Consider the following 27,962-nt stretch of genomic DNA (forward strand, 5'->3'; position numbering starts at 1 on the left):
TTAAACGAGATTTTTTTGAAAAGTAAAAATAGTTAAAGGAACTAGAAATTATCGTGCATTTTTAACGATAGATTCAAAGACACAATTACAAACTAAAGCTTTTCCTCAATCAGATAATTATACAATTGTTAAAGTTTGTTAAATATTTTCAGTACAGAAATTTCATATTCATAATATTTTCTTCTGCCATAATTTAATAAAATATGTAAATATAAATTAGTATATAATTTGTATATTCAATGCCATGTTCAAATGTCTTATTGCTAATTATTTTGTAAATAAATAACGACTGCTTATAAAGCAGAATAATAATAAATATATTGTTAATTTATAATATTTATAAAAACATAAACAAACAATTAAAACATGTTATTAGCTCGCATTATTCATAGATTGATGGATTCCGACATGTAGAGACTAGTCGCTCTCAGTTACGCATGCGCTTCACCGGTTTACGCTGCTCGAACGACGCTTCTGGCCGAGCGCGTCGTGATAAAATATTTTTTTTCACTATGAACACCAAGAGAGTATACGCGTTTTAATTTTTTTCTTTGTAGAGGACATTCCAAGGAACATTCCTGATATTTTTTTATAATTGTCAGAGCATGACAACACATTTGTTAATTCAAATGTTTATTTTAATTGTTAATAGTTTTAACCAATTAAAACAAACTGTCTTTTTTTATATTTTTCTAATAAAGTATGATTCTTTCTGAGTACACTCGTTCCAGCCAGAGTCTTCTATCTTTATTCGTTTAGGAGATATAAATTTTCAAAGATTACGTGTTTTTACCAAAAACAGTAAAACTGCAAACTTTGACAGCTCGTATCTCCGAAACGAAAAAAGATTTTTGACTCAAACTAGCGCCAAAAGTCTTGTATTTTCTTATATATTAACACATATTTTTAAAAAAAAAATCGGTGTTGTACTCCGAAATCTGTCTGTTTTGACGTGGAATGGCCCAGCTAAAGAAATTGCTGATGTAGAAGTTAGAGTTCTTGTAGAAAGACAAATTAGAGATTTGATAATAAAAGATGTATTGTTAGTAGAAAATTTAAAATGTAACCTAATATCAGTTCCGAAGCTTGAGAGTAAAGGTTATGAATTATTATTTCATAAAGGAAAATGTACTATAAGTAAAGGAAATGTGATTATAGGATTTGCGTTCAGGGAAGCTAACCTTTATAAGATGTCAATATTTATGAAAGAAAATGTGAAATGTGCAAATGTATGCCTAAGTTCTGAAGATGTAAAACTTTGGCATGAAAGATTGGGACATATAAATCATCAAAGCTTGATAAAATTATCTAAGATTGTAGATGACCTGGGTGAAATAGGCAAAGAAACAAAGGAACAATGTGATGTTTGCATTAAAGGCAAACAGACTGCTGGTATTCATAATAAAACTAGAATGAGAGCTAAAAGACCATTAGAAAGAGTGCATAGTGATTTATGTGGACCAATCAGCCCGACATCATACGATGGAAAAAGATATATCATGACAATAATTGATGATTTTACGCATTTCACAGTTGTCTTTGGTTTAAAGGATAAGACAGAAGTATTGCGATATTTAAGGTTATATGAGGCTATGGCTACTGCTAGGTTCTCTGAAAAGATTTGTAGTTTTAGGTGCGATAATGGACGCGAATATGTAAATAGGGAAGTGAGTAGTTTCTTTGAAGAAAAAGGAATTACATATGAACTAACAATTCCTAGGGTTCCTGAACAAAATGGGGTTGCAGAAAGAATGAATCGTACAATTTTGGATAAAGCCAGATGTATGCTTATTGGTTCAAATTTAAAGAAAACATTTTGGTTGGAAGCTGTCTATACTGCTGTGTATATAATTAATAGAAGCCCGACGAATGCATTAACCATGGATAAATTACCTGCGGAGTTGTGGTATAAGAGAAAGCCTAGAATGTCAAAACTTAAAGTATTCGGGTGTATTGCATATGCTTATAGAGTAAAAGCGGAGAGAAATGGAAAGTTTGATACGCATACAAGGAAATGTATTATGTTAGGCTATTGTGATAATGGATATAGATTATGGTGTCCTGACTTAAATAGAGTAATAGTTGCTAGTAGTATAATATTTAATGAGAACATGAAAAAGTTTGAAGAAAGGTATTGGGAAACTGAACAAGGAACTGAATGTACGGAAAATAGTAATAATAATGAACATGAGAGTATGGATTCAGGAGGGGAAATTTGTTCTGAAGACAACAGTAGAATGGAATCTGATAGAGGAAATAGTGAGGATGAAAGGGTAAATTATCCGTCTGAAATAGTGAGAAATGTAAGAGAAAGAAAACCTCCTGGGTATTTAAAGGACTATGTTGTACATGCGGTAGAAAAGGAACTACAATATGAAAAGTCATGTAAAAGTGAAGAGTTAAAACAGTTACAAAGTATAAAGCAAATAGAAGACCTGGTAAACAATAAAGGAAATTGTTATGAACATGTAGACTCATCAGTGGTGGATCTGGCTAATTGTGAAAGATTTGCTTTGAATGCAGTTATGTACTGCGATAATGTACCAGTAGATATAGAAGAACTGAATGAAAGGGATGATAAAGAGTTGTGGATAAAAGCGGTACATGAAGAAATAGAATCTTTAAAAGAAAGCCAAACCTGGGAAGAAATAGATATACCAAAAGGAAAGAAAATAATGGATAGTAGATGGGTATTTTCTATTAAACAAGATGAGGAAGGAAAATTACAAAGATATAAGGCACGATTGGTAATTAAAGGCTATGCACAATCAAAGGGTTTTGATTATTATGATGTTTACGCACCTGTAGCTAAATTGGTTACAGTACGAATATTCTTGTGCTTGGTGAACCATAATGATCTGAATGTCCATCAACTTGATGTTAAAAATGCATTTTTGCATGGATATTTAAAAGAAGAGATCTTTATGTATCCTCCGAAAGGAGTTCAGATTGGTGAAGGAAAAGTCTTGAAACTTAGAAAAACATTATACGGGTTGAAACAAGCACCAATGGAGTGGAATTCACGATTTGATACATATGCAAAATCTTTGGGTTTAAAACAATGTCAGTCAGATAGATGTTTATATAAATATATGGAGAATCATATAGTAATGTATATGCTTTTATATGTCGATGACTTTCTTATTGCTAGTAATGATCTAGAAAAATTAGAAGAGTTTAAACATAAATTTAAATTAGAATTTAAAATGAGAGACTTAGGAGAAGCTGAATATTTTCTAGGAATAAAAATTGAACGTAAGCAAGGGACAATGTTTCTGAGTCAAAATAACTATATTACAAAGATACTAAGAAAGTTCAAAATGGAAAATTGTAAATCAGTAAAAACTCCTTTAGAACAACAACCAAATCAAGAAACTACTGGAGAGTGTATTATACAAGTTAAACCTTATAGGGAATTGGTTGGAAGTTTAATGTACTTAAGCATGACAACTAGACCAGATATTAGTGCAGCGGTGAATTACTATAGTCAATATCAATCAAATGCAACAGAAATTCAATGGATTGGTCTAAAACGAATTCTTAGATATTTAAGAGGAACGATGCAATTAGGGCTACTGTTTGAAGGAAAGAATAATAATCTAATAATAGGATATGCTGATGCAGATTTTGCGAATCGCTTAGATAGAAAATCGATAACAGGGTATTTATTTGAAATGTACGGAGATACGATTTGTTGGAAAACTAGAAAACAATCATTGGTGTCACTTTCGACAACAGAATCAGAGTTTATTGCATTGGCAATGGCAATTTGTGAATTTTTATGGATTATTCAATTGTTCAGAGAGATAGAAATTAAAGTTGATCTACCTGCTATTATATATGAGGATAATCAATCCTGTATTAGTGCGATAAAGAACTGGGATAAAAATCGTCTAAAGCATATTGATATAAAATATAACTTTGTAAAAGACTTATGTAAGAATAATGTGCTAAAAATAATTTATGTTCCTACCGATGATCAGAAGGCTGATATTCTTACAAAAGGACTTAGCGCAGAACTGTTTGTCAAGAATATTAGAAAGATAGGAATGATAGATAAGTATTAAATGGTTTACACTTTATGTAAATTGTTATTAACAATGTATAAATTGAGGAGGGGTGTTGAAATAGAGCAATTTATACTACGCGCCAAAAATAGGTTTAAGTAGCGTACAGCGCTCTCTATCGAGCGGAAGTAGAGGGCAGTAGAGTAGAACATTAAAATATATAATGGTGGATAAGACCTCATGGTTGTATGGCGTATAAAAGAATAGAAGAGTTTCTTTTGAGATTGGTTCCAATATGTATTTAAGTTAAATATAATAAATAACATTCCATTCATAAAGGAATGCTTGATCGCATTATTCACTCAATTACATACCCAATAGTTATTAGATTCAACTTCAATAGTCAGTATGTGAGCGAACCTTCTTCCTTGGATTTTTAAATCTATTGTACCAAATGTATTTAAGTCGAAGCACAAGTATTACTATTTGCTATAATACACTTGCACAGTGACTGTAAAATACTAAATGATAACATCTGAGTAAACCTGAAATCAAATTCATCATTGAAGAATTTCAATTCTTCAAAAAAAATAAATATTTGAAGGTGCTTGAAGCATCTTATTTGCTTACCGACATTTGATTTTTTACCACCATCTGACTTTTTCAGACTTCACAAGTTTCACCAACTGCTTGAGATGATACTGGGGCAAGACTGGACAAGCAATTCGACATGCTTTGAATAAGCTACAATTAAGCATATATTCAAAGTTGACATTGTCGTTTTGCATACCACGTTTCTCTTTGGCACCAATCGTTGTTACATTTATGCTGCTAACTCTTGACATAGGTGGCATGGGAGATACATTGGCAAGTCGTCCTTATAACATTTCCTGTGCCAGAGTCCTCAGATGTGTTCGTTTCGCTAATTTCTATACACTGTTGAAACTGGTCGGACTTCTGGTGCTGCAAAATGGAGTAGAAACCATTAATTTTTGGACTGAGTTTCAATTGAGAATAAACGTGCATTTTTTCATCCATACCAATGACTAGTATACGGCCTTTGGCCTAGAATACTAGCATATAGGTAACAGAGGAAAACTATCAACAGTTATTAACTCAATTTTACAGAATTTCATCCAATGAATCTCATCCTTAAATTATGGCTGAGCAATGGATGACGATTATCTGAATATTGGCTTATTCTTACTTTGCCAATCTTTTAATGCTTTCATCCTTGCCAGCATGCAGGAGTGAAAAGCCCAATGTTTGATTCAACTTCAATAGTCAGTATGGGTGCTAACCTTCTTCCTTGGTTTTCTAATTCAATTGTACCAAATGTATTTAAGTCAAAGCATAAGTATTACTATTTGCTATAATACACTTGCACTGTGACTGTAAAATACTAAATGATAACACTATGAGTAAGCCTGAAATCAAATTCATCATTTAATAATCTTAATCTTCAAAGAAAATAAATATTTGAATGAACATGAAACCTCTCATTTACTTACCACTATTTGATTTTGCTCCATCTCCATTTTTTTCATTGCTTGGTGACTTAACTTCAGTAATATTTGGTTGTCTTCGCATCTTTTGTAAACATCTACTATCGTATAATTTTTTCAAATCCAAATACTAGTTAACTTGTATTTTACGTAAATGAAGATTCTTTGGAATGTTTCATATCTTTCAAATAAGCATTGCCATAATCTAATCTGAAATATTTGTTCGTATATATATGATATAACCTATCGGATAGTTACAATCAATATCAGTTTAAAGAAAACAAAGGGCAAAACATGCATTTGATTAATGATTTCAATACCTGAAAGTTTAGCATATGACTATTAAGTACCTTAACAATTTCTTTCAATTAATATCCTCCTGATAATGACCGATGCACATTAATGTTGAAAGTATGCTTCTCATTGGCACAGAGTTGTAAATATTAATCTTATTTAATCTAGTCAGCTCTATCCTCATCAATGAATATGAAAGTGTTCTGTCTTAATTTAATCTGAAAAAGAAATACCCCCCCCCCCCCCACAAAGTAACACAAAGTATACTACATCCTGTATTGTAAAATATAATGTTATACTTATCTAATTCGCGAATCCTTCAGTCGCTGTTAATTGAATTTATTTGTGGTTTTAGAAATTTATTAGATTCAATATCGCAACACGATAAATAACCTCACTGCATTAAACAAAAATAACCTCATATTACAATTTACACAGTTCAATGTAGTCGCCGTATTAATTATCGATTATATCGATTTTAATTGACAGTTTACAACCATATGTTTCATCGTTGAGTATATTATGTTGGAAGCGTTGTGAAAATGACGTCATTTTTGTTAGCGACCAACTTCAGCCCGAGACATACATACATTTTGACTGGAGAAGATTATGAAGAAGAATCTTATTTTCGATATGTATATATAGCTAACAGAGTATGATATCTTTGGATTGCGTGAACCGATTTTGATGTTCATGGGCTCAAATAAAAACTTATTCCAAACCATTTCAAGAAAAGCTTTACTGAAATCATGGCAGTGTATCTTTTACGGAGAAAAATCGATTTAAAAATTGAGACGGCCAATCTTGCTGTAAAAGATACAGTAGTGCCTCGACGGCGGTATAGGCATGACTTTTTCTACTTTTATGTACTTGCCGTCGAGACACTACCGTGTCTCTTGATGTGTAGCATTCACCCTCGAATCTTTATTAGTTTAAGAGATATGAATTTTCAAAATTTAGATGTTTTGGTAAAAAATCGACGAATACTATTTTTGTGACCTCGTATCATAGGATGATGATAATATTTTGAACTATTTTTGTGTCAAAAGTCTTAAATTTTTTTCTAGTTTAACATATTTGAATTTCAAACAAATCGGTGTTATACTCCAAAATCTATCCGATTTTATGTGAAATGACTCAGGGATAACTTAACTTATCCTTGCTAAGGCGTTGATCTCTCCTTGGGCAAAATATACATATTTAGATGGTTTTAACAGTTCATTAGGGGAGACTGGGGCTTAACGTAAGATGGGCAGATTTTAAAACCTCGTTCGTCTTAATACGAAAACTAATTTTTGAGGCGTTGCAAGTCCTAATTTGCACGTCGAAACATTTTTTCAGGATGTATCACATAATTTGCCCTGAAGTCGATAGTAGATGCGAAACGCATGGTGGGGGAGCAAGCACGTTATTGGTTCAAGGTCGAAAACTAGAGAGGAAGTCATGAGAAAGAGATACCAATACCAGGATACAAGCGTGGCAACAAAATCCACCTCTCTCCCTCTCTCTCTCTTACTCATTCTCTTAGTCATTCACTTACTCCTAGTCCTCTTTTTTCAAGCATTTTTCTGATTCGTTGCTGAATGAGAAAAACAAGAAACTGGCAAGAGTAAGTGAGAGCAGAGATTGTCTACACGCGTGAAAATATAAACTCTCTCTTTCTCTTTTTCTCTCGGCGTTTCCATCTTATTTTACCTTCAATCATATTAATTTAATTATTTAACGGGAAGTTCTATACCGACACTACAGTTCGGTTCCACTTGAAATCTTAGTTTTCAAACAAAAGCGATGTTTATGGACCGATTTTCAAATTTGCGATAATTTTGGAATCGGCGGAATAGCAGCTTTGGGATAAAACAAAGATATATTGCAAAATTACAATAACAAAAAATATATGAAAACTAATTATTAGATATTAAAAATTAACTTAGCAAAATTTTTATGATTTCGCTATTTTATTCCAAAGCCGTTATTCTGCTGATTTCAAAACGCCCGCGAGATCGCAAATCGTTTCACAAATAACGCTATCTTTTGAAAACTAGTAATTTTTATTGAAATTGATTGAAATAGACGTAATGTCGGTAAAACAGAAGAGTTTTTCCAATAGTATTTTTACTCGCAAGAGGGCACTGTAAATGCACTAATTTTGTAAATAAAAGCATTCAAAATTAAATACGGCTCTTGCCCGATTTATTATTACATACACCGAGAAAAAAAAGTGGTTGATTTTATCATTTTTCATGTGTTGAATTAAATTTAATTGATTCAACTGTCAATTAGTTAAATCAACTAAACTGTTTATCATAATTCAGTAAATTCAACTAAATCTCGTATTAGCGCAACCAAAATTTTTTTGCTTGCTTATAATATATTTTGTGACTATTCATTTTGTTAAATCAACAAAGAAATATTTTAATGTTAATAAATTATTGTTTCACAATTAACCATAATAAGTATTTGAAACAAAAAACTAATTTAACCACCAAATTTATTCATTCAACTATACATTTTATTGAACGAACAAAATGTTATATTATTTCGTTAAGCTGCAGCTGTTTTAATTTATTATACATTTGTTTGAATCGAAGTAAGATGAGTGTGTTAATTCAAATAAATATGTAATTAAATTGAAAGATAATTTATTTAAACTAAACGAATATCGTATTGAAGAAAGAACCTAATTTTCTTATGTGATCTTTATATTCAATTATGAAATTAGTTTTAAGAATCAATAAAATGGTTATAGAAACCGAAGACAGAGTTGAAATAAACATAATGATGATTTATGCAAAACATATATATGTTTTTAAATTAACTGCAGTAACTCAAGCATACATTTGGTTCACGTAACAAAATATATTATTAAACTTTTCTACAAATTTTTTAAATAATTTTTTGTAATATAAATTAGTTATTTATTAACCATAAATGTGTTTGAAAGAACATTACATATAAATATCAAACAAGATGTTGTTTTGTTGTATCAATAGATTGATATAGTTGATTAAAGTTTAAATTCGGATAATTGAATTGAATAAATAGTTATATTTACTGAATATATTAATAAGAAATTTTGTTGAATTTACTACAAATTTATTTATTTCAAGTCATTACCGATTGTTTGTAAATTCAACTAATATTTGATTAAAATAAAGATTACATGATCAAATAAACCAAAGTTAGTTTGAACTTAACAACGAATGAAATATCTTAGTTCTTAATACTCCGCTAGGTGGTGCCTTCAACTAAGGTTCTTCCAGAGTTTCTCGCTAGTTGTTCTAATGTCATAATTTTGTATATATAAATGAAGTTTCACTTTATAAAATATACAGTTTCTAGGAGCAGGATCACCGGTTTCACCACATCGTCATTAATATGTATTATTTCAGATCAATATTTAAAAATGTATAGTGTGGTGTTAACTATGTATTTGTTTATTTCCTTAATTATATGTGACAGTTCTCAAAAACATGCATGAAAATAACACGATGTAAGAAAAAGGAGAGTTGCGTATGTGTTGGTTTCATATGTGAGTTAACATTGTAAATATCTTTATTGCAGTAAAATTAAATGTTTATAAAAAGGAACCAACAAATTTTTTGGTTGATTCAAGAATTATTAAATTTATTTCAAATAATTTATAAGTTGTTTTAATTCAATGGAAAGTTTAATTATAAATCTATATCGTTAAAATAAAAAATAAATTGCTTCGTTTTAAATATAAATTTTTTCATTTAACATATTAATAATTTGACTTAAACTAATGCTATGTTAGTTCATTTAAAATTAGGATTAAGAAAAGAATTGTATCTTTTCTTTAAGTTAAATACTGTTCAATTAAATACCACTTTATTTTATTTAACTATAATATTTTGTTAAATGAAAACCATAATTTCTTGTAGTAGCAAAAAGTTCGTTTCGCCCCCTGTAAGCGAAAATTTTGTTGAAGCAAATTGATATTCAATTGTATCAACCATTCTTTTTTCTCGGTGTACAATAACAGAAAATGCTGAAGTTGATGGTACAATGTGAGTGATCCCGAGTCGAAATTTTACTCTTACCGTAATCCTACGAAAGTCCTCTAGTGAAGACTTCATAGTATTTGTATAGAATTTTTTTAATGGCTTGAAATTCTCTATTAATTCTAAAAGTTGTCACATTTTGAACAATTCCCCACCTAATATGACAAAGGTAAGATTTAGCAAAACCTCCTATAATCCTTTGAACTCATTCTTTGGAGCAATGTAGTATGTGGCTCACCAGATGGATCGTGCAACGCATTGATACGTCGGGATTGGTTCCGTTAAATCTAATCTGATTTTAATATAAACCATGAGTCTAATATTGATTACGTCTTTATCAGGAAAATCGGATAAAAAAAAATTTTCTTTAACAATCTTTGCATATTTTAGCCTCTAAGCAGCTACAGCTCAACTACTATATCAAATACTATTTATTATTCATGTGAAAAAGCGACCTGTAAATATATTTCATTTCTGCAACAGTGGGACTCGAACCTGGGACCTCGCCAACAGCAGCCCATGCCTTTGCCTACTCCGCTAACCTGCAATTCTTATAATGTTGATTTCTTATAAGACCTCCTTTGGACTTCAAAGAATATAGTGTAAACAAGGGCTATGAAGGCGCTAAAGATCTTTTAAGACGTAAAATAGGCTTTCAGAATAAAATTTGAGTTTAATTCTACAATATCATACGTTCAAAGTTCATTGAAAAGTCTATAACAGCCTACAAAAAGAATTAATATTACTTCATTCACATTGAAGAATAATTTAAGAATTAGAAAGAAGTTAGATAGTTCTGTGAAGAAGGAAAGTACGATTGTAGAACAAAATAGGATGAAATGAGGTTTTTTTAAGATGTTTAAGGACTAATGTAGGGTTAAAATTTCGACTCGGGATGCCTTGTTCACAACGCATTCAGCTAAAACAACATCAAAGACGTCAGTTTAATAATTTGAATACAAAGAATGTATAAATATTACAGAGCGATGGTTGGAAAAGGATAAACGTACTGATTTCTGCTTCCTATAGTTTCTAACAACAAATCTCAAGTATATCCAACAATATAAAAGGATATCATGATAAAGATCAAAGTATATATGCTGTTGTATACATTTTACCCTATAATATTATACTTTTCCGAGTTATCAATGCTCAGCTGATGACAGAAACAGTACAACGCATGCCGTATTATATCTGTCCTTCTGCAATCAATGCTATTTTCGAATAAAACATGTTTTGCAGTAAAACTACTGATCCCTTCGAGATCATCTTTATTTTAGCTGATAGTGTGGTAATTGTGGAATCTGTCATATTTTTTCCATATTTTTCCCATCAAAAATGAGCCCTTACTATCGGGATTAGAATAACGTGGCTCTTTTGCCCCGCCTCTCTTTTCCCTCCGACAAACATATATGGGCAGTGTAAAACTAAGTTTCGGGGCTTTTGCGCGGTAGGAGGTAACGGGAATACTCCGACCGCTACCCGGCAAGACGGAAGGAGACGCGAGGGGAAAGCAAATTTAAGATTAAAACTTTTTTCTTAGACAAACTATTTGTCGGATTGAGAATACCTTTGTTTTAGTCCATAGTTTATCTAATGAAGAACATGCCGGATTTTTTTCTTTACAAATAAGTCTGTACTATGAAAATTCGTCTCCCGAAACTTGCTTTTCCCTCGCGTCTCCTTCCGTCTCGCCAGGTAAGGATCGGAGCATTCCCCTTACCTTCTACCGCGCAGTAGCCCTGAAACTCGGATTCAGGCTAGCTGTACATGCTTGTGGGAGGGGAAAGAGGGACGGGGCGAAAGCCACGTTGTTCTAGTTCCGATAGTACGAGCTCAATTTTGATGGGAAAAATATGACATTTTCCACAATTACCACACTATCAGCCAAAATAAAGATGATCTCGATCGGATCAATAGTTTGACTGCAAAAAATGTCTTATTCGAAAACAGCATTGATTGCAGAAGGACACAGACATAATATGGCGTACATTGTACTCTTTCTGTCATCAGCTGAGCATTGAGAACTGGCAAAGGTATAATGTTATAGACTAAAATGTATACAAAAGCATATATGCTTCAATCTTTATCATTATATCTTTTTATATCATTGGTTATATTTGAGATTTGTTGTTAGAAACTATAGGAAGCAGAAATCAGTATGCTTATCCTTTTCCAACCATCGCTCTGTAATATTTATACATTCTTTTTATTCAAACTTTTAGTCTGACGTCTTTGATGTTATTTTAGCTGAATGCGTTGTGAACAAGGCATCACTTTCATTGTACCATCAGCTTCAGCATTCCCTGTTATTGTATGTAATAATAAATCGGGCAAGCTGTATTTAGTTTTGCATGCTTTTATTTACAAAATTTGTGCATTTACAGTGCTCTCCTACGAGTACAAATGCTATTAGAAAAACTCTTCTATTTTACTGACATTACATCTATTTGGACAAATTTAAATAAAAAGTACTAGTTTTCAAAAAGCAGCGTTATTTGTGAACCGATTTTCGGTCTCGCGAGCGTTTCGAAATCAGCAGAATAACGCCTTTGGGATAAAACAGCGAAATATTTAATAATTTTGCTTAAGTTATTTTTAACCCGTATATGGGCGCGCGGGATGTCAGAGCACCCCAAGAATAGAAGTCTATCGGTAACTTAGCGACAAATTTGTGCAGTCACTTACGAGTATTAGCATCTAATTAATAGAAATAACTTAAATAAATGCAACTGCTATTGTATACCAAAGGGAACATCGCGTAGGTGATATTTATTGAAAAATAAATTTGAATTTGTAAATACTTTACGTTAAGTAGCGAAAAACAAATGGGATATCTGTGGGATCCTATTTGCCTATTTACGTAATAAAAATGCCTGCGCCTATTGGCAGGTTAATATTAATTAATTTTCATATATTGTTTTATTTTTAATTTTGCAATAAAATATAATTTAAATAGAATAAATTTAATTTAACATAAGTAAATACTTATTAAGACTGAAATAGTATGTTACTGTGAATATTCAAAAACAAGATTTCTTTGAATTAAATAATATTGTTTATCTGTGTAAAAGCAGAACGCGCCTTGTATCTATCGCTACCCGCGTAGAAAAAAATCACTATTTCCCATATATTGCCCACACAGTGGCCCATACATTGCCCATACTATGACCCACATGTGGGTCAAACTGTGGCTACTGCCAGAATCCCACACTGTTTCCCATATTCATGCCATGGTCTGTTCCCTAGGAAATATCGATTATCAATAATATTTCTTCTATATATTGCATATTAAAAACAAAAAAAAAATTTTGCATTTTTTTTCTGCGGTAGGCTCGAACCAGTAACCGATTTCATTGGAATGTTCATGTGTTTGACGTTTAGCCCACTCGGCTAACTTAAGACTTCATTTTTATCAAAGACTATAACTATAGCCATCTGTCTTAAAATTTACGGCATTTGTCTATTGTCTTTATACAAGCAAATATTGTATAATCTTTCAATACCTATAGATTAGCCGAGTGGACTAAACGTCGAACAGGATAGTTGAACATTCAAAGGAAATCGGTTACCAGTTCGACTCCTACCGCAGAAAAAATAATTAAATTTTTTTTTTGTTTTTAATATGCAGTATATAGAAGAAATATTATTGATAATCGATATTTCCTAGAAAACAGACCATGTCGTGAATATGGGAAACAGTGTGTGATTCTGGCAGTAGCCACAGTTTGACCCACATGTGGGCCATAGTGTGGGCAATGTATGGGAAATGGTGATTTTTTTCTACGCGTGTAGGTGGTAAGGAAACACAATAGCAATATTGGTAAATTATTAACCCTTAACATCGAAATGCACCGCTGAGGGGACATGTATTAGTGTTATAAAAATCGAAAGGCAAATTTTAATCGAGCGTTAAGGGTTAATAACCAATGTTAGTCTCTCAATTGTATTAAAGATACTTTGTCGAGTGAATTAAATTATTAACCCTTAACGCTCGATAAAAATGTGCCTTTCGATTTTTATAACACTAATACATGCCCCCTCTGTGGAGCCTTTCGAGCGTTAAGGGTTAAAAGTAATTGAATTTATGAACATGATAGGAAATAAAATAAAACGAAAATAAAGAGAGAGAGAGAGAGAGCGATTCACTTGATTGTTTCTCTCTAGTCTTAACCAATGATTTTACTATCGTCCGCCATCGCAATTTTTGCACTTTCAGACGCTGAGTCACTTTATCTCGCGATCCTTGTATAATATTCTTTCGTGTGATCTTTTTTATTATCCTTTAATTAAATATTTTTAATTGTGGTGGTGCATATGGTATAACAGAAAAAAAAGAAAAAGAAAATGCGAAAAATAGATTTTTCTTTTATTCAAAGTATTTTCTTATATGAATCAACTTGCCCCCCCCCCCCCCCCAGTCGTATTACTTATGCTCTGACACAGACTAAAAAGTAACAATCGTACATTTTTGGATAAACATCTCCGATCTCTTTAATGAAAAACTCTTCCTCAATGCTTTTACTCTTTCTCTTTATAGCTTAATAAATACTTTTTCAAAATCAGTTCAGAAATAACAGAGTTTTTGTTACTCTATATTATACATATGTTTTATACTAAACATAAAATATTACAAAAAGCTTCAGTCTCTCTTATAGTATGTAGCTTTATCATTGAATGAAAACAAGTTTTTACGCATATCCGAATTAATACCTAATATTTCTTCTCCTAACAGGCCTGGCAATGCACTCAGTGTGTACATTTATTAAGATACCTACTCCTATTAATTTATTTTATTTTATTTTTAATTACTTTGTATATTTTAACGTGTAGTAATTTTCAAAAACATTTTCACTTTTGATTTTACGATTTAATTTTGGTAAATTTAAAATTATTTAACAAATAAATTACTATTTTAAGGAAAATAAGAGACTAGAGTTTCATTATGAGTTACTATAATTTGACGATTCATTAGTTATCCTCTCATTTTTCTAAAATGAATAGTATTTATTGACATTGCGTTAATTTTGGTTACTCATATTAGCTAAATTCGATTCCTAATATAAGATGGGTGCAAATTGGATCACAGTCTTAGAAAAAGGTACGAGTAAATATACAAATAGGGACTAAATTTTATTATATGACATTATAATATATGTAAATAATATTGGTAAATATTGAGACAAATTTCAAACTTTCACAGAAGGATGAAGAGTTTGAGTATAACTTAAGAGATCATGTTTCAAGAACACCAAACTGCTGAAAAAGAGCTACGGAAAATAGTCAGTGTATTGTCAAAAGAAGAGAATATATAGAAATATAAACATCTCACGTTTTTCAAGGTGCGATCAACCTGTAAAGTTAGTAGAGTGAATCAACGCACCAAAATTTTGAACCCTAGCGCTTTTAATGTATCATTTATTTATGTAGGTGCTTATTTCTATCCTTACCTCGTTAACTCTCTTCTTTTTCCACCAAGCAACACTATCTTCTTGAATTAATTCCCGCAGATAATGACGCAAGATTGCAACCATATGTGTGTGTGTGTCTTGATGCCAGATTATAGAGGTTCAAGCCTCCTACTAGAATTTCTAAGCTCATACAACTATATAGGAGTTGGAGGCATAGTAGGAAGTGGGTATTTGAAATTCTGCATCACTGTCTATAACCTTATAATGTCTAGTCGCGTGTACAGCCTTTTGGTCTTTATAACTTCTCTATGTTTAATTACCAGATTTGAGCCATTTTAGTACAGTCGCTATACCTTCACTACTTTAAACAGCAGGGTCGGCTCAAGTGACTTTGCTAAACAGAGATCCGTATCTATTGTCAGGCGTATCGTACAGCTTTGGTGTCATTTATTTTTGTATACTTGAGATATATTTGTAATTATATATTATCGATCGTGTCAGCAATAATGCTGATATAGTAGAAGTAGAGCGATCGCATTAAAATATTGTTAATGTTACAACACTTTATCAAATACTTATAACTTCTGCTTTATTTTGGCAGCTCTGGAGTCCTTGTAACATGACTTTTTCAGTGATATTTTGAACCACCTCTTTAAAATTATTAGGGCTTTCTTAATAATTACCACACGATTTGTTCTAAAGATAAGATAATTTGTAAAAAGAGAAATTTCTTAATCCCTTAATCGCAAGCATGGAAGATTTGATTAATTCCGGAAGCACAAATTTTTTGCATCAGCTTTTAAGGGATTAATAACTCACACACAGGTCCATTAATTTTCATTTATTTTTGCAATTGTAATGAAACCAACTGTATTTTATATGGGTTTCGCCGATTAATTTGAATATGACCTCTTTTTTCTCCTATCACGTTGCGAGTTTAGGTTATACACTGCTCTTTAATTAAAAGAAAATAAACAGATATCAATTTTCTCTGCAAAGCATTTGATGTACATGATTGTAAGATAGTTCTCAGTAAAATATTACGCACAAGATTCATTTTTCGAAACATTTTCTCCGTCCATAATCGTCGTCACTTTATAAAATGCGTAGAATAAACCAGCGCCGGAAAGATTCATAGACTAAACGGTGGATCAGTCCACGGGTATTGTGAAGGAGCGACGTAGATGCGAAGGAAATCACTTCGAAGGGTGATTCTCGCGTGTAAAAATTGCTGAGTACGGTTATAAGGTATCATAACTCATCTTTTGTTGTATCCCCTTTAGTATAAACTTTATTTATCGTTTAATAATTTGGAACTACCCGTGTGAAAATCATTTATAGAAATTTTTGAACTTTTTTTAAAAAGTCAAAAATTACTAATTTATATGGCAAAAATTGAATAAAAACTCTATTATTATACAAATACGTCATATATTACAATTTTTTGAAATTAAATTTATTCTACCTTCATTTATATTTCTTTCCAAAAAATATTTGGAGCTGTGAAGCCAGTCTGGGCCTGAATGGACCCCCCCACTCTGGTCATCCTTCTATGTGTGTGTGTGATGTTAATATATGGGCTTGGACATCAAAGTGAGGGAACTTTAGACCTAGATTGGCTTCACTGATTTGGAGTGGTGTAGCATAAAAAATGGAAAAATTTAACAGACGAATACTCGCTTTAATGGGTTCCTTCATATAAATACTATGAAGGATGATCCAAAATTGCATGTCAGCGAAACGGTGTTATTTGGTGACCGATTTCAATCTCATTATACCCAGTAAAGCCAGTCTGGGACTAAAACGATCCCCCGCTATGCCTCCACAAACTCACCAACACGCAGAGCTGCTAAAGCATCCATGAGAGCACTCACTGCCTCTCTGAATGTTGTACGCATACCATTACTGCAATACGTACATATTTCGGACTCCTTCGTATAGCTTCGGTATATTTCGAGTACGAGAGAGAGAGAGAGAGAGAGAGCGGTATAGTTTTCTCGGACCTCCCTTTCTCGTGCTCGATCCTTGTTCGTTTAGTCAATGAGCCAAACCGAGCTAGCCGAAGCAAGATCCTTTTCGCCCAGCTCTGATAAAAGCTGGCCACAGTAACTGTACAATAATGAAATATTTATAGGCAGCCATTGATTTATTACATTTGATAATGAATAAAGAGAGGCGATCATAATACGTAACATTGATCAATTTTGTTATGACTCATATGTTACGTATTATTGTTAAAAAGATTTCATTTTTTAAATTTATTATTGAATGTAGTAGGTTTATGATAAAAAAAAATGCATAATAATTGAAGAAGTTTGCACGAATCTGTGTGCGTGTACGGGAATCTTTCCCGTGTCCGTAGAATTGCAGGCAAGCTCCTTATCACCAGCGCTACGGCACTTGTTCGACTACTTAGAGGCAAAGTCGTCTGTTAGATCGATAAAAGCCTTCTCTATTAATTTTAACAAACATAAGAAAATATCAGTTATCATCGCATAGATATTGAATTAGTACATGTTCAATAATAAAGAAAATTATTTTTTGCCATAATTGTAAACATTCATTACTCAACAGCTCTAGTTTCAAAAAGTGGCTCCAACATAATAAAGATTATTTTTGAAAGCTGTAAAATTAAAAATAAGCAACCCAAAATTTGTATTTGGGATTTTCTTCTGAGAGCATTTTAATGTAGTGTATATGTCTTATAAATACTTCGTTTTGGGAACATCGCTTCACCTCTGTCAACCGTGCGTGTTTACTTGATACTAGCGAATGTCTGTTATTCTATATACAATGAGCTCTATTTGAAAATAAATAGATTGCAATAAAAATAAGAAATTAAATCAAAATTACCAATCTTAGGTCGCGTATTTTTAATTTTACAGCTTTCAAAAGTAATCTTTATGATGTTGGAGCCACTTTTTGAAACTAGAGCTGTTGAGTAATGAATGTTTACAATTATGGCAACAAATAATTTTCTTTATTATTGAACATGTACTAATTCAATATCTATGCGATGATAACTGATATTTTCTTATGTTTGTTAAAATTAATAGAGAAGGCTTTTATCGATCTAACAGACGACTTTGCCTCTAAGTAGTCAAACAAGTGCCGTAGCGCTGGTGATAAGGAGCTTGCCTGCAATTCTACGGACACGGGAAAGATTCCCGTACACGCACACAGATTCGTGCAAACTTCTTCAAATATTATGCATTTTTTTTTATCATAAACCTACTACATTCAATAATAAATTTAAAAAATGAAATCTTTTTAACAATAATACGTAACATATGAGTCATAACAAAATTGATCAATGTTACGTATTATGATCGCCTTTCTTTATTCATTATCAAATGTAATAAGTCAATGGCTGCCTATAAATATTTCATTATTGTACAGTTACTGTGGCCAGCTTTTATCAGAGCTGGGCGAAAAGGATCTTGCTTCGGCTAGCTCGGTTTGGCTCATTGACTAAACGAACGAGGATCGAGCACGAGAAAGGGAGGTCCGAGAAAACTATACCGCTCTCTCTCTCTCTCTCTCTCTCTCTCGTACTCGAAATATACCGAAGCTATACGAAGGAGTCCGAAATATGTACGTATTGCAGTAATGGTATGCGTACAACATTCAGAGAGGCAGTGAGTGCTCTCATGGATGCTTTAGCAGCTCTGCGTGTTGGTGAGTTTGTGGAGGCATAGTGGGGTATCATTTTAGTCCTAGACTGACTTCACTGATTACACCGCATTAGCGACGTTGCAGAATGGGGTGAAAATGTCATTTTTTGGATAACAATTTGGCGACGCTCAGGTCTTTATCATTTCAATGATACTAGTCTTCAAATACTTGTGAAATTATCGACTCTAATGCTTCACTACTGATATTTCCCAAATATTTACAGAACATTTGTAAATTAACTTGTAATATCACAGTTTTGATTAACCTTTTTTGTAGGGTACTTGAATATCATGTGTTGGTGTCATTCAAATTAAAAATCTAGGAATCTCTAAAAATAAAACTAGATTCTTTCGAAAGAGTAAAGAACAACCAAATTCAAGGTTAAAAATTATACAAAATTATTCATTACAATTTTGTAAGTAATATACCAAAATTAATGAAAATACTTCGTGAACATTTTTTTTTTTGAAAATGTGATAAGAATTGTTTGATCCTAAAATGACCCAAATTTTTCGATTCAATTGTTTTCGAAACAGTTCATCGATTTTAGTATATTGTACAGAAAATTGTTACAAATAATCTAAATAATTTTTTGTAACTATTAACCTGGAATATAGTGTTATGGGTTCACACCGTGACAAACTAATTCAAATACTTTGGTACAACTAAATTTATTCAGTCCTTGTAGAGTTATTTTACAATGTTCAATAATATAAAATAAATTTAATAGTTATACACGTTTTAGAGGTTTTAGTAATGTAATTATGTAATTGAAGTTAGATAGAATTTAGTGTAACTTGGGAGCTAATGCTCAGGTAAAGTCAGATGACTTGTTCTAGTATCTGCTGAGCCCGGACTGATCGGTCAGGGGCCAAGCAATCGAGTCGTTGCCTAAAATGCATCGATTCTCATGATCATATATAGTATGGTTTGAAGTCAATCGTGCGTCAATGGTTACTAAGTCGACCGTGCGTCAATAAGTCGATTGTTCTAATAGCTGACTAAGACTTTTGGCCACGCGCACTCTGAGGCCCCGGCAACAAGGAAGTACTGTTGCCTAAGAAAGAGGTTCAGGTTGCATACGAATAACGCCACATGGCGTTTAGTCGGGATGAAATCGGAGCCTTCTTAATTTTACTAACTCTAAATTAATTAAATGTTTAAAATCCTAGTTTTCCAAAGTTATTAGCTAGGTTTTAGGTTAATAAAGAAAAGTATTATAAGTAGTTATATGTATATAACAATAGTTATGAGATCTACTCTTTCGAAAATAAATAAAGTTATCTTTGAGATTTTTGATTTTCAAATTTGGATTACATAAACATATAATATTCAAGTCTTCTATTAACCTTTAGAAGGCCGGAAGTTGAGAGGGCTCTCTTATCCGTCTTACAAAACTGATAAAAATGATATTTTATATCATGGATTGATCATGTAGGAAGTGTGTCGATCTGGGTCGTGCGCAAGCATATTTGCAGGTTAAGAGACACGATAATATCTGGACGAGTAATACATAATAGTATACAGAGATAAAAGAGATTTATAAATAATTTATTTTGTTAGCTATTTTATAATTATTCTGTGAATATTCGAGAAATAGTTGCAGTGAAGCATTATAGTCGATAATTTCACAAGTATTTTAATCTTCATGTGCACATTTCCAACTCTATCGATGCTGTTGGGTAGGTACTGGATTTTCCGAAAACTTTTATGAATGTGGTTCGAATATCTATAAGATTAATGAATATGGCCAAAATTTAGTGGCATTTTGCTGCAGTGTCGTGACGATTTTATCGTAATATTCATATAAAAATCATGATTTTGAGAAACATAACTGTATAATTTTTAAAATAACGTCAAACTGAAGAAATAGAAGAAAAAAATGCAAAATATAGGTAATTAAGAGAAAAATACGGGTTCTAGGTAAAAGAAAGTATTTAAATAATTAAAAGTGTTTATATATGTAAGAAAGTATGCTTAGGAAATTTGAATTTAGCGCGTAAATAGATCGATAAGTAAGATTTCCCATTGTATCAAAAGAGAATCGAATAAATTGACACGTGGGCAGAGCGATGATGTAAGCCACGTTGTGCACACGTAAAATTAATTAAGAATTATAAAACTAATTTATAATTTGAATTAAGAAAAAAAGGTGTGAATAATAACATTGAATGCTGTTTCTTTGTTATTACAGGTAGGATTAATAATTGATTTAAAACATTATATTATAAATTTTTGTAACGTTATTCCCGTCGGTGTGAGGGGCCACTCACACTACAGGTTTTCCATTACCTTCGCCCGTCCTTATTGATCGATATCAGGGCGCCAGTTGGTCAGTTGTGTGGCCAACAACCCTACGTTATCTTTTGAGATTTTCGACTCCCTTTTACATGCACTTCATATGGCCCTGCGGCCATGCATTTGGACGGTAGCGGTAGCCAGGGTCGCTCAGTTTGCTAGGTCGTAGAGAGAGGGGAGGGTTCCTTGCGGAAGTCCGAGCCTCGCCGACCTATCTGCTGAGGGGCATACATCTATCCCCCTCACCACCCACACACAGGTGGTGGTGAGGAGTGCGGGAACATGCGGTATCATTGCCAAGTATAGAGTTTGCCAGGAGCGGACCACCACGGAGGCAATGTTCGCGGCCCGTCCAGCCATAGCGCAAGCCTATGGAATTACGGAGGGCACCGGGATACATTCCAACGGGCTAACTACGCCCTTGCACAACCTACTATGCATTGGCTGGTATCCAGTCATGACGTACGTGCAGGCTGGCCTATAGCACACGCCTCACGTACGCGAACGGACCCATGGCGATCTGAGTGCCGCTTCACGCGCTCACCAGCATGCACGGACACATCAGCACAGTCCCATGGTCGCGTTCCGACTACCTGTTATGGCAGTCTGCGCACGACATTCGCGCAGCCTGCTTGAAGCGCGTAACCAGCGTTCAAGCCAGACTCGATGTTCTATCTCCCCTCCTCGTGGGGACTTATAGACACTGTCATTCTTTTAGGACTCCCCGAGGCCGCTTCTCCTTATCTCAGATTGCCTGGGTTGTTTGGCATGGCCCAGCCTTACTTCTCAGGACAACCTGGACATCGTTTCCTGGAGCGCCGGTCTTTTCATCCGGGCCTCTGCCTGTCAACGGGGTCTATCTTTGACGTTAGCTATAATCCACTCGTGAGCCTATCTCACGAGTCGGTAACGTAGTGATTAATAATATCCACTGTTCGGTAGCTTTTATATTCTTTATTCGGTATCTCGTATACGTAACGGGGAACTTCGTTACATTTTATATAAACTAATAAAAATCTTTGTTATTACAGAGAAACAATTCTATTTGTTATTCACTAATATCTCGTTAAAATAAAGACATTATATATATTTAAATCACTAGCTATTGCTTTTTTGAAATATATTTTGTACCAATGTAATCTAGGTATTAAGTTGATACTAATAATCACTGTTTTCACAGAAGATTGAAGAAATACAGCATAAATGTTTATGGAAATAAGAATGAAAACGAGAAGAAATACCGATAAGTGTAAGTGAAATTAACATACGAAATTTATTGACATACACTTGCCGGTAATTTTTCTCTCTATTCTTTATTCTTTTCACAAAAATTGTTTGTTGTATTTCTTCAATCCCACAAAAACCAGAGACTTCGCCTGTAAAAAAAGGCGGCAAGTACATAAACCATCTAGCATAAATAATATAGTAAAATTATCCAATTAAAAAAAGTGATGAAATCCAAATATTAGGCAAGTATTTTTTTTCACCTTAGCAAAAGTTAAATTTTCGAAAAAAAAAAGGAACAAAAAGCTACTTGCCGGGCCCGTAATGTCCATGCACAGTGGGAAATTGAATCGTGTCTGAGATTCATACTATAGCGTAGTATAGTAAATTTCATGTTAAAATACAGAGTGAAGTTAGCCGAACCACATATACGATTCTATTTCTCACGGTGCATGGACATTACGGGCCCGGCAAGTAACTTCTTTGTTCCTTTTTTTTTTTCAAAAATTTAACTTTTGCTAAGGGAAAAAATACACTTGCATAATATTTGGATTTCACTACTTTTTTTAATTGGATAATTTTACTATATTATTTATGCTAGATGGTTTATGTACTTGCCGCCTTTTTTTACAGGCGAAGTCTGTTTTTTGTGGGATTTCATAACGTTTTGTAAGAGTATAATATTTAAAATATTAAATAATTCTTTTAATTTTTCTACAGAATTTAAGGAAAATTTCCACACTTCTCATTTTTTGAAACAGCAGCGCTTAACAAATAAAATAATATATATTAATATTGAAAAAGTATCACAGTCAACACATTGAATTTACTGATATTTGTAATGCATTCTGCATAAATGAACTTTATAATTAATGCCCCGGCTACTTGTTTAATGTTTTCAGTTTCACTATAATAAAAGTTTGATTAAATTTTTCATAATCAATAAACATACTTTAAACATATAAAAATAATTAAGTAAAATGTATGTTTTAATTAATTTACATTTTCTATTTATCAACATTTGACTTTTACCACCATCTGACCTTGCCAGACCACTAGTTTCATCAACTACTTGAGTTGATACCCAGCAAGACTGGCAAGAAATTCGCAAAGCTTTGAATAAGCTACAATCAAGCATATATTCAAAGCTGACATTGTCGTTTTGCATACCACGTTTCTTTTTAGCAGCAATTACTCTCACATTTATGCTGCTAATTCTTGACAAAGGTGACATAGGAGATACATTGGCGAGTCTTCCTTATAACATTTCCTGTGCCAGAGTCCTAAAATGTTCGTTTCGCTAATTTCTATACACTGTCGAAACTGGTCGGATTTCTGGTGCTGCAAAATGGAGTGGAAACCATTAATTTTTGGACTGAGTTTCAATTGAAAATAAACGTGCATTTTTTCATCCATACCAATGACCAGTATATACTGCCTTTGGCCTAGAATACTAGCATAGGTAACAGAGGAAAACAATTAACAGTTATTCACTCAATTTTTCAGAATTTCATCCAATGAGTCTCATCCTTAAATTATGGCTGAGCAATTGATGACGTTTTTCTGAATATTGGCTTATTCTTATTTTTCCAATCTTTCAATGCTTTCATCTTTGCCTGTTTCAAGTACCAGAATACAGGAGTGAAAAGCCCAATTGTTGATTCAACTTCAATAGTCAGTATGTGAGCGAACCTTCTTCCTTGGATTTTTAAATCTATTGTACCAAATGTATTTAAGTCGAAGCACAAGTATTACTATTTGCTATAATACACTTGCACAGTGACTGTAAAATACTAAATGATAACATCTGAGTAAACCTGAAATCAAATTCATCATTGAAGAATTTCAATTCTTCAAAAAAAATAAATATTTGAAGGTGCTTGAAGCATCTTATTTGCTTACCGACATTTGATTTTTTACCACCATCTGACTTTTTCAGACTTCACAAGTTTCACCAACTGCTTGAGATGATACGGGGGCAAGACTGGACAAGCAATTCGACATGCTTTGAATAAGCTACAATCAAGCATATATTCAAAGCTGACATTGTCGTTTTGCATACCACGTTTCTTTTTAGCAGCAATTACTCTCACATTTATGCTGCTAATTCTTGACAAAGGTGACATAGGAGATACATTGGCGAGTCGTTCTTATAACATTTCCTGTGCCAGAGTCCTAAAATGTTCGTTTCGCTAATTTCTATACACTGTCGAAACTGGTCGGATTTCTGGTGCTGCAAAATGGAGTGGAAACCATTAATTTTTGGACTGAGTTTCAATTGAAAATAAACGTGCATTTTTTCATCCATACCAATGACCAGTATATACTGCCTTTGGCCTAGAATACTAGCATAGGTAACAGAGGAAAACAATTAACAGTTATTCACTCAATTTTTCAGAATTTCATCCAATGAGTCTCATCCTTAAATTATGGCTGAGCAATTGATGACGTTTTTCTGAATATTGGCTTATTCTTATTTTTCCAATCTTTCAATGCTTTCATCTTTGCCTGTTTCAAGTACCAGAATACAGGAGTGAAAAGCCCAATTGTTGATTCAACTTCAATAGTCAGTATGTGAGCGAACCTTCTTCCTTGGATTTTTAAATCTATTGTACCAAATGTATTTAAGTCGAAGCACAAGTATTACTATTTGCTATAATACACTTGCACAGTGACTGTAAAATACTAAATGATAACATCTGAGTAAACCTGAAATCAAATTCATCATTGAAGAATTTCAATTCTTCAAAAAAAAAAAATATTTGAAGGTGCTTGAAGCATCTTATTTGCTTACCGACATTTGATTTTTTACCACCATCTGACTTTTTCAGACTTCACAAGTTTCACCAACTGCTTGAGATGATACTGGGGCAAGACTGGACAAGCAATTCGACATGCTTTGAATAAGCTACAATTAAGCATATATTCAAAGTTGACATTGTCGTTTTGCATACCACGTTTCTCTTTGGCACCAATCGTTGTTACATTTATGCTGCTAACTCTTGACATAGGTGGCATGGGAGATACATTGGCAAGTCGTCCTTATAACATTTCCTGTGCCAGAGTCCTCAGATGTTCGTTTCGCTAATTTCTATACACTGTTGAAACTGGTCGGACTTCTGGTGCTGCAAAATGGAGTAGAAACCATTAATTTTTGGATTGAGTTTCAATTGAGAATAAACGTGCATTTTTTCATCCATACCAATGACTAGTATACGGCCTTTGGCCTAGAATACTAGCATATAGGTAACAGAGGAAAACTATCAACAGTTATTAACTCAATTTTACAGAATTTCATACAATGAATCTCATCCTTAAATTATGGCTGAGCAATGGATGTCGTTTTTCTGAATATTGGCTTATTCTTACTTTGCCAATCTTTCAATGCTTTCATCTTTGCCTGTTTCAAGTACCAGATTGCAAGAGTGAAAAGCGCAATTGTTGATTCAACTCCAATAGTCAGTATGTGTGCGAACCTTCCTCCTTGGATTTTTAATTCAATTGTACCAAATGTATTTAAGTCGAAGCACAAGTATTACTATTTGCTATAATACACTTGCACAGTGACTGTAAAATACTAAATGATAACATTATGAGTAAGCCTGAAATCAAATTCATCATTTAACAATCTTAATCTTCAAAGAAAATAAATATTTGAAGGAACATGAAGCATCTCAGTTACTTACGAGTATTTGATGTTGCCCCATCTCCATTTTCTTTATTGCTTGGTGACTTAACTTCTGTAATATTTGGTTGCCTTCGCATCTTTTGTAAACATCTATTATCGTATAATTAGCTTAAATCCAAACACTAGTCAACTTGTACTTTACGTAGATGAAGGTTCATCGGAATGCTTCATATTTTCCAAACAAGCATTATTATAATTTAGTCTGAAATACTTGTTTGCCTAAATGATATAACCTAGCGAACAATTGATATCCATATCAGTTTAAAAAGAGAAAAAGTTAAACATATTTTATTAAAGATTTACACACCTGGAAGCAAGCATATGATTATTAAATACCTTAACAATTTCTTTCAATTAATATCCTCCTGATAATGACCGATGTACATTAATGTTGAAAGTATGCTTCTCATTGGCACAGAGTTGTAAATATTAATCATATTTAATCTAGTCAGCTTTATCCTCATCAATGAATATGAAAGTGTTCTGTCTTAATTTAATCTGAAAAAGAAATACCACCACAAAGTATACTACATCCTGTATTGTAAAATATAATATTATACTTATCTAATTCGCGAATCCTTCAGTCACTGTTAATTGAATTATTTGTGATTGTATAAATTAACAGATGCAATATCGCAACACGATGAATAACCTCACTGCATTAAATAAAAATAACCTCACATTACAATTTACACAATTCAATATACGCTAGTTAAGTAACTTTGACCGGGAACATGCGCGCCTCTCGCGGATGAAAATTGAAAAAGAGGGAGTATAATCATTCCTGCCTCCTGGTAAAGCCCATGCTGTTTAGCCATTATACACTGGAAACATTTTCAATTGGATGTATTTTTTTATTAAATTTTGACATTTTTTCTGAAATCATAATGGTAATAATTATTAAGACTGGCTTCCAAAATATTAATATTAGTAATTTTCGACCAAAAAGTCTTTCAAAAGGAGCTAAATTATTGAAAAGCTTTCACGTAAGTGATGTAGAAGAACATGTCATTAATATTAATGAAATCAAAATATATGGTACCGTTTTGCGAGAAACTCCGGGTGCTGTTAGCACTAGAAACCAATCTAACTTTTATAAAGTAACGATCGACGTAAGTTAACTACGTATGTATATCAAATTAAAATTTTTATAAATTCACTTAACTGAGTTAGCACTATAAAGTATTCATATGTTCGATATATTACTTGCTTTATTACAGTTAAATTCTAATAGATCAATAATAAAAACATTTTGTTGCTGTAAAGCTGGTTTAATATCATGCAAGCATGCAGCTGCAGTTTGTTTATTTGTTAATATGGAAGTAACTTGTTCTAAGACAAATGAACCAATGATTTGGAATAAACCATCCCAAAAACAATTGGAAAAATATAAAAAAGGTTGTAAAATTTCCAATTTATTTACCAAGAGAGAAGAGTTAGATGTGGTTGACCAGATCAGTCGCAAAATACCGATGCTCACTGAGAGTCATTTAGCCATGGTTTCGCCAATGGTTGAAATGATAAAAGCTGATGTTAAGTTTACAGCCGAGAAAGAGGCAAGAGAGCGAGCAAATATTGAAGAAGAATTGAAACTTCGCAATCTGTTAAAAAGCCTATATTATTTACAAATTAATTATAGTGACAAAAATATTTACCATGCATATGAAATAACCAAAAACGAGAATTGCTGTATAAAATTACAAAAATTAAAATGTCCAACAAAATATTTAGATCGATTTAACTGTATCAAAGTGGATGAAGAAAAATGGACAGACATATGCGTGAAATCCGTAAACCAGTCTGAAACCGCTTTATGGTTTAACGAGCGTTCTATTAGA

At 32.8% G+C, this 27,962-nt stretch overlaps 1 protein-coding gene across 6 annotated transcripts in view; it reads left to right on the plus strand.

The window, feature by feature from the left end:
• Positions 1–27,962, plus strand: part of atl (atlastin GTPase) — a 202,578-nt gene that overhangs the window by 151,048 nt on the left and 23,568 nt on the right. Inside the window, exon 9 of one of the 6 annotated variants that reach the window (XR_010823805.1) lies at positions 14,564–14,929. The exons of the other annotated variants lie outside the window; for them this stretch is intronic. The gene's annotated coding sequence lies outside the window, so the exon portion shown is untranslated. The remainder of the gene's footprint in view (positions 1–14,563; positions 14,930–27,962) is intronic. 6 annotated transcript variants of the gene reach the window in all.

Source organism: Prorops nasuta, unplaced genomic scaffold (assembly GCF_024137725.1).
Source record: "Prorops nasuta isolate Cenicafe-Biocafe unplaced genomic scaffold, Cenicafe_Pnas_1.2 PNAS00020, whole genome shotgun sequence".
NCBI classification, from domain to species: Eukaryota; Metazoa; Arthropoda; class Insecta; order Hymenoptera; family Bethylidae; genus Prorops; species Prorops nasuta.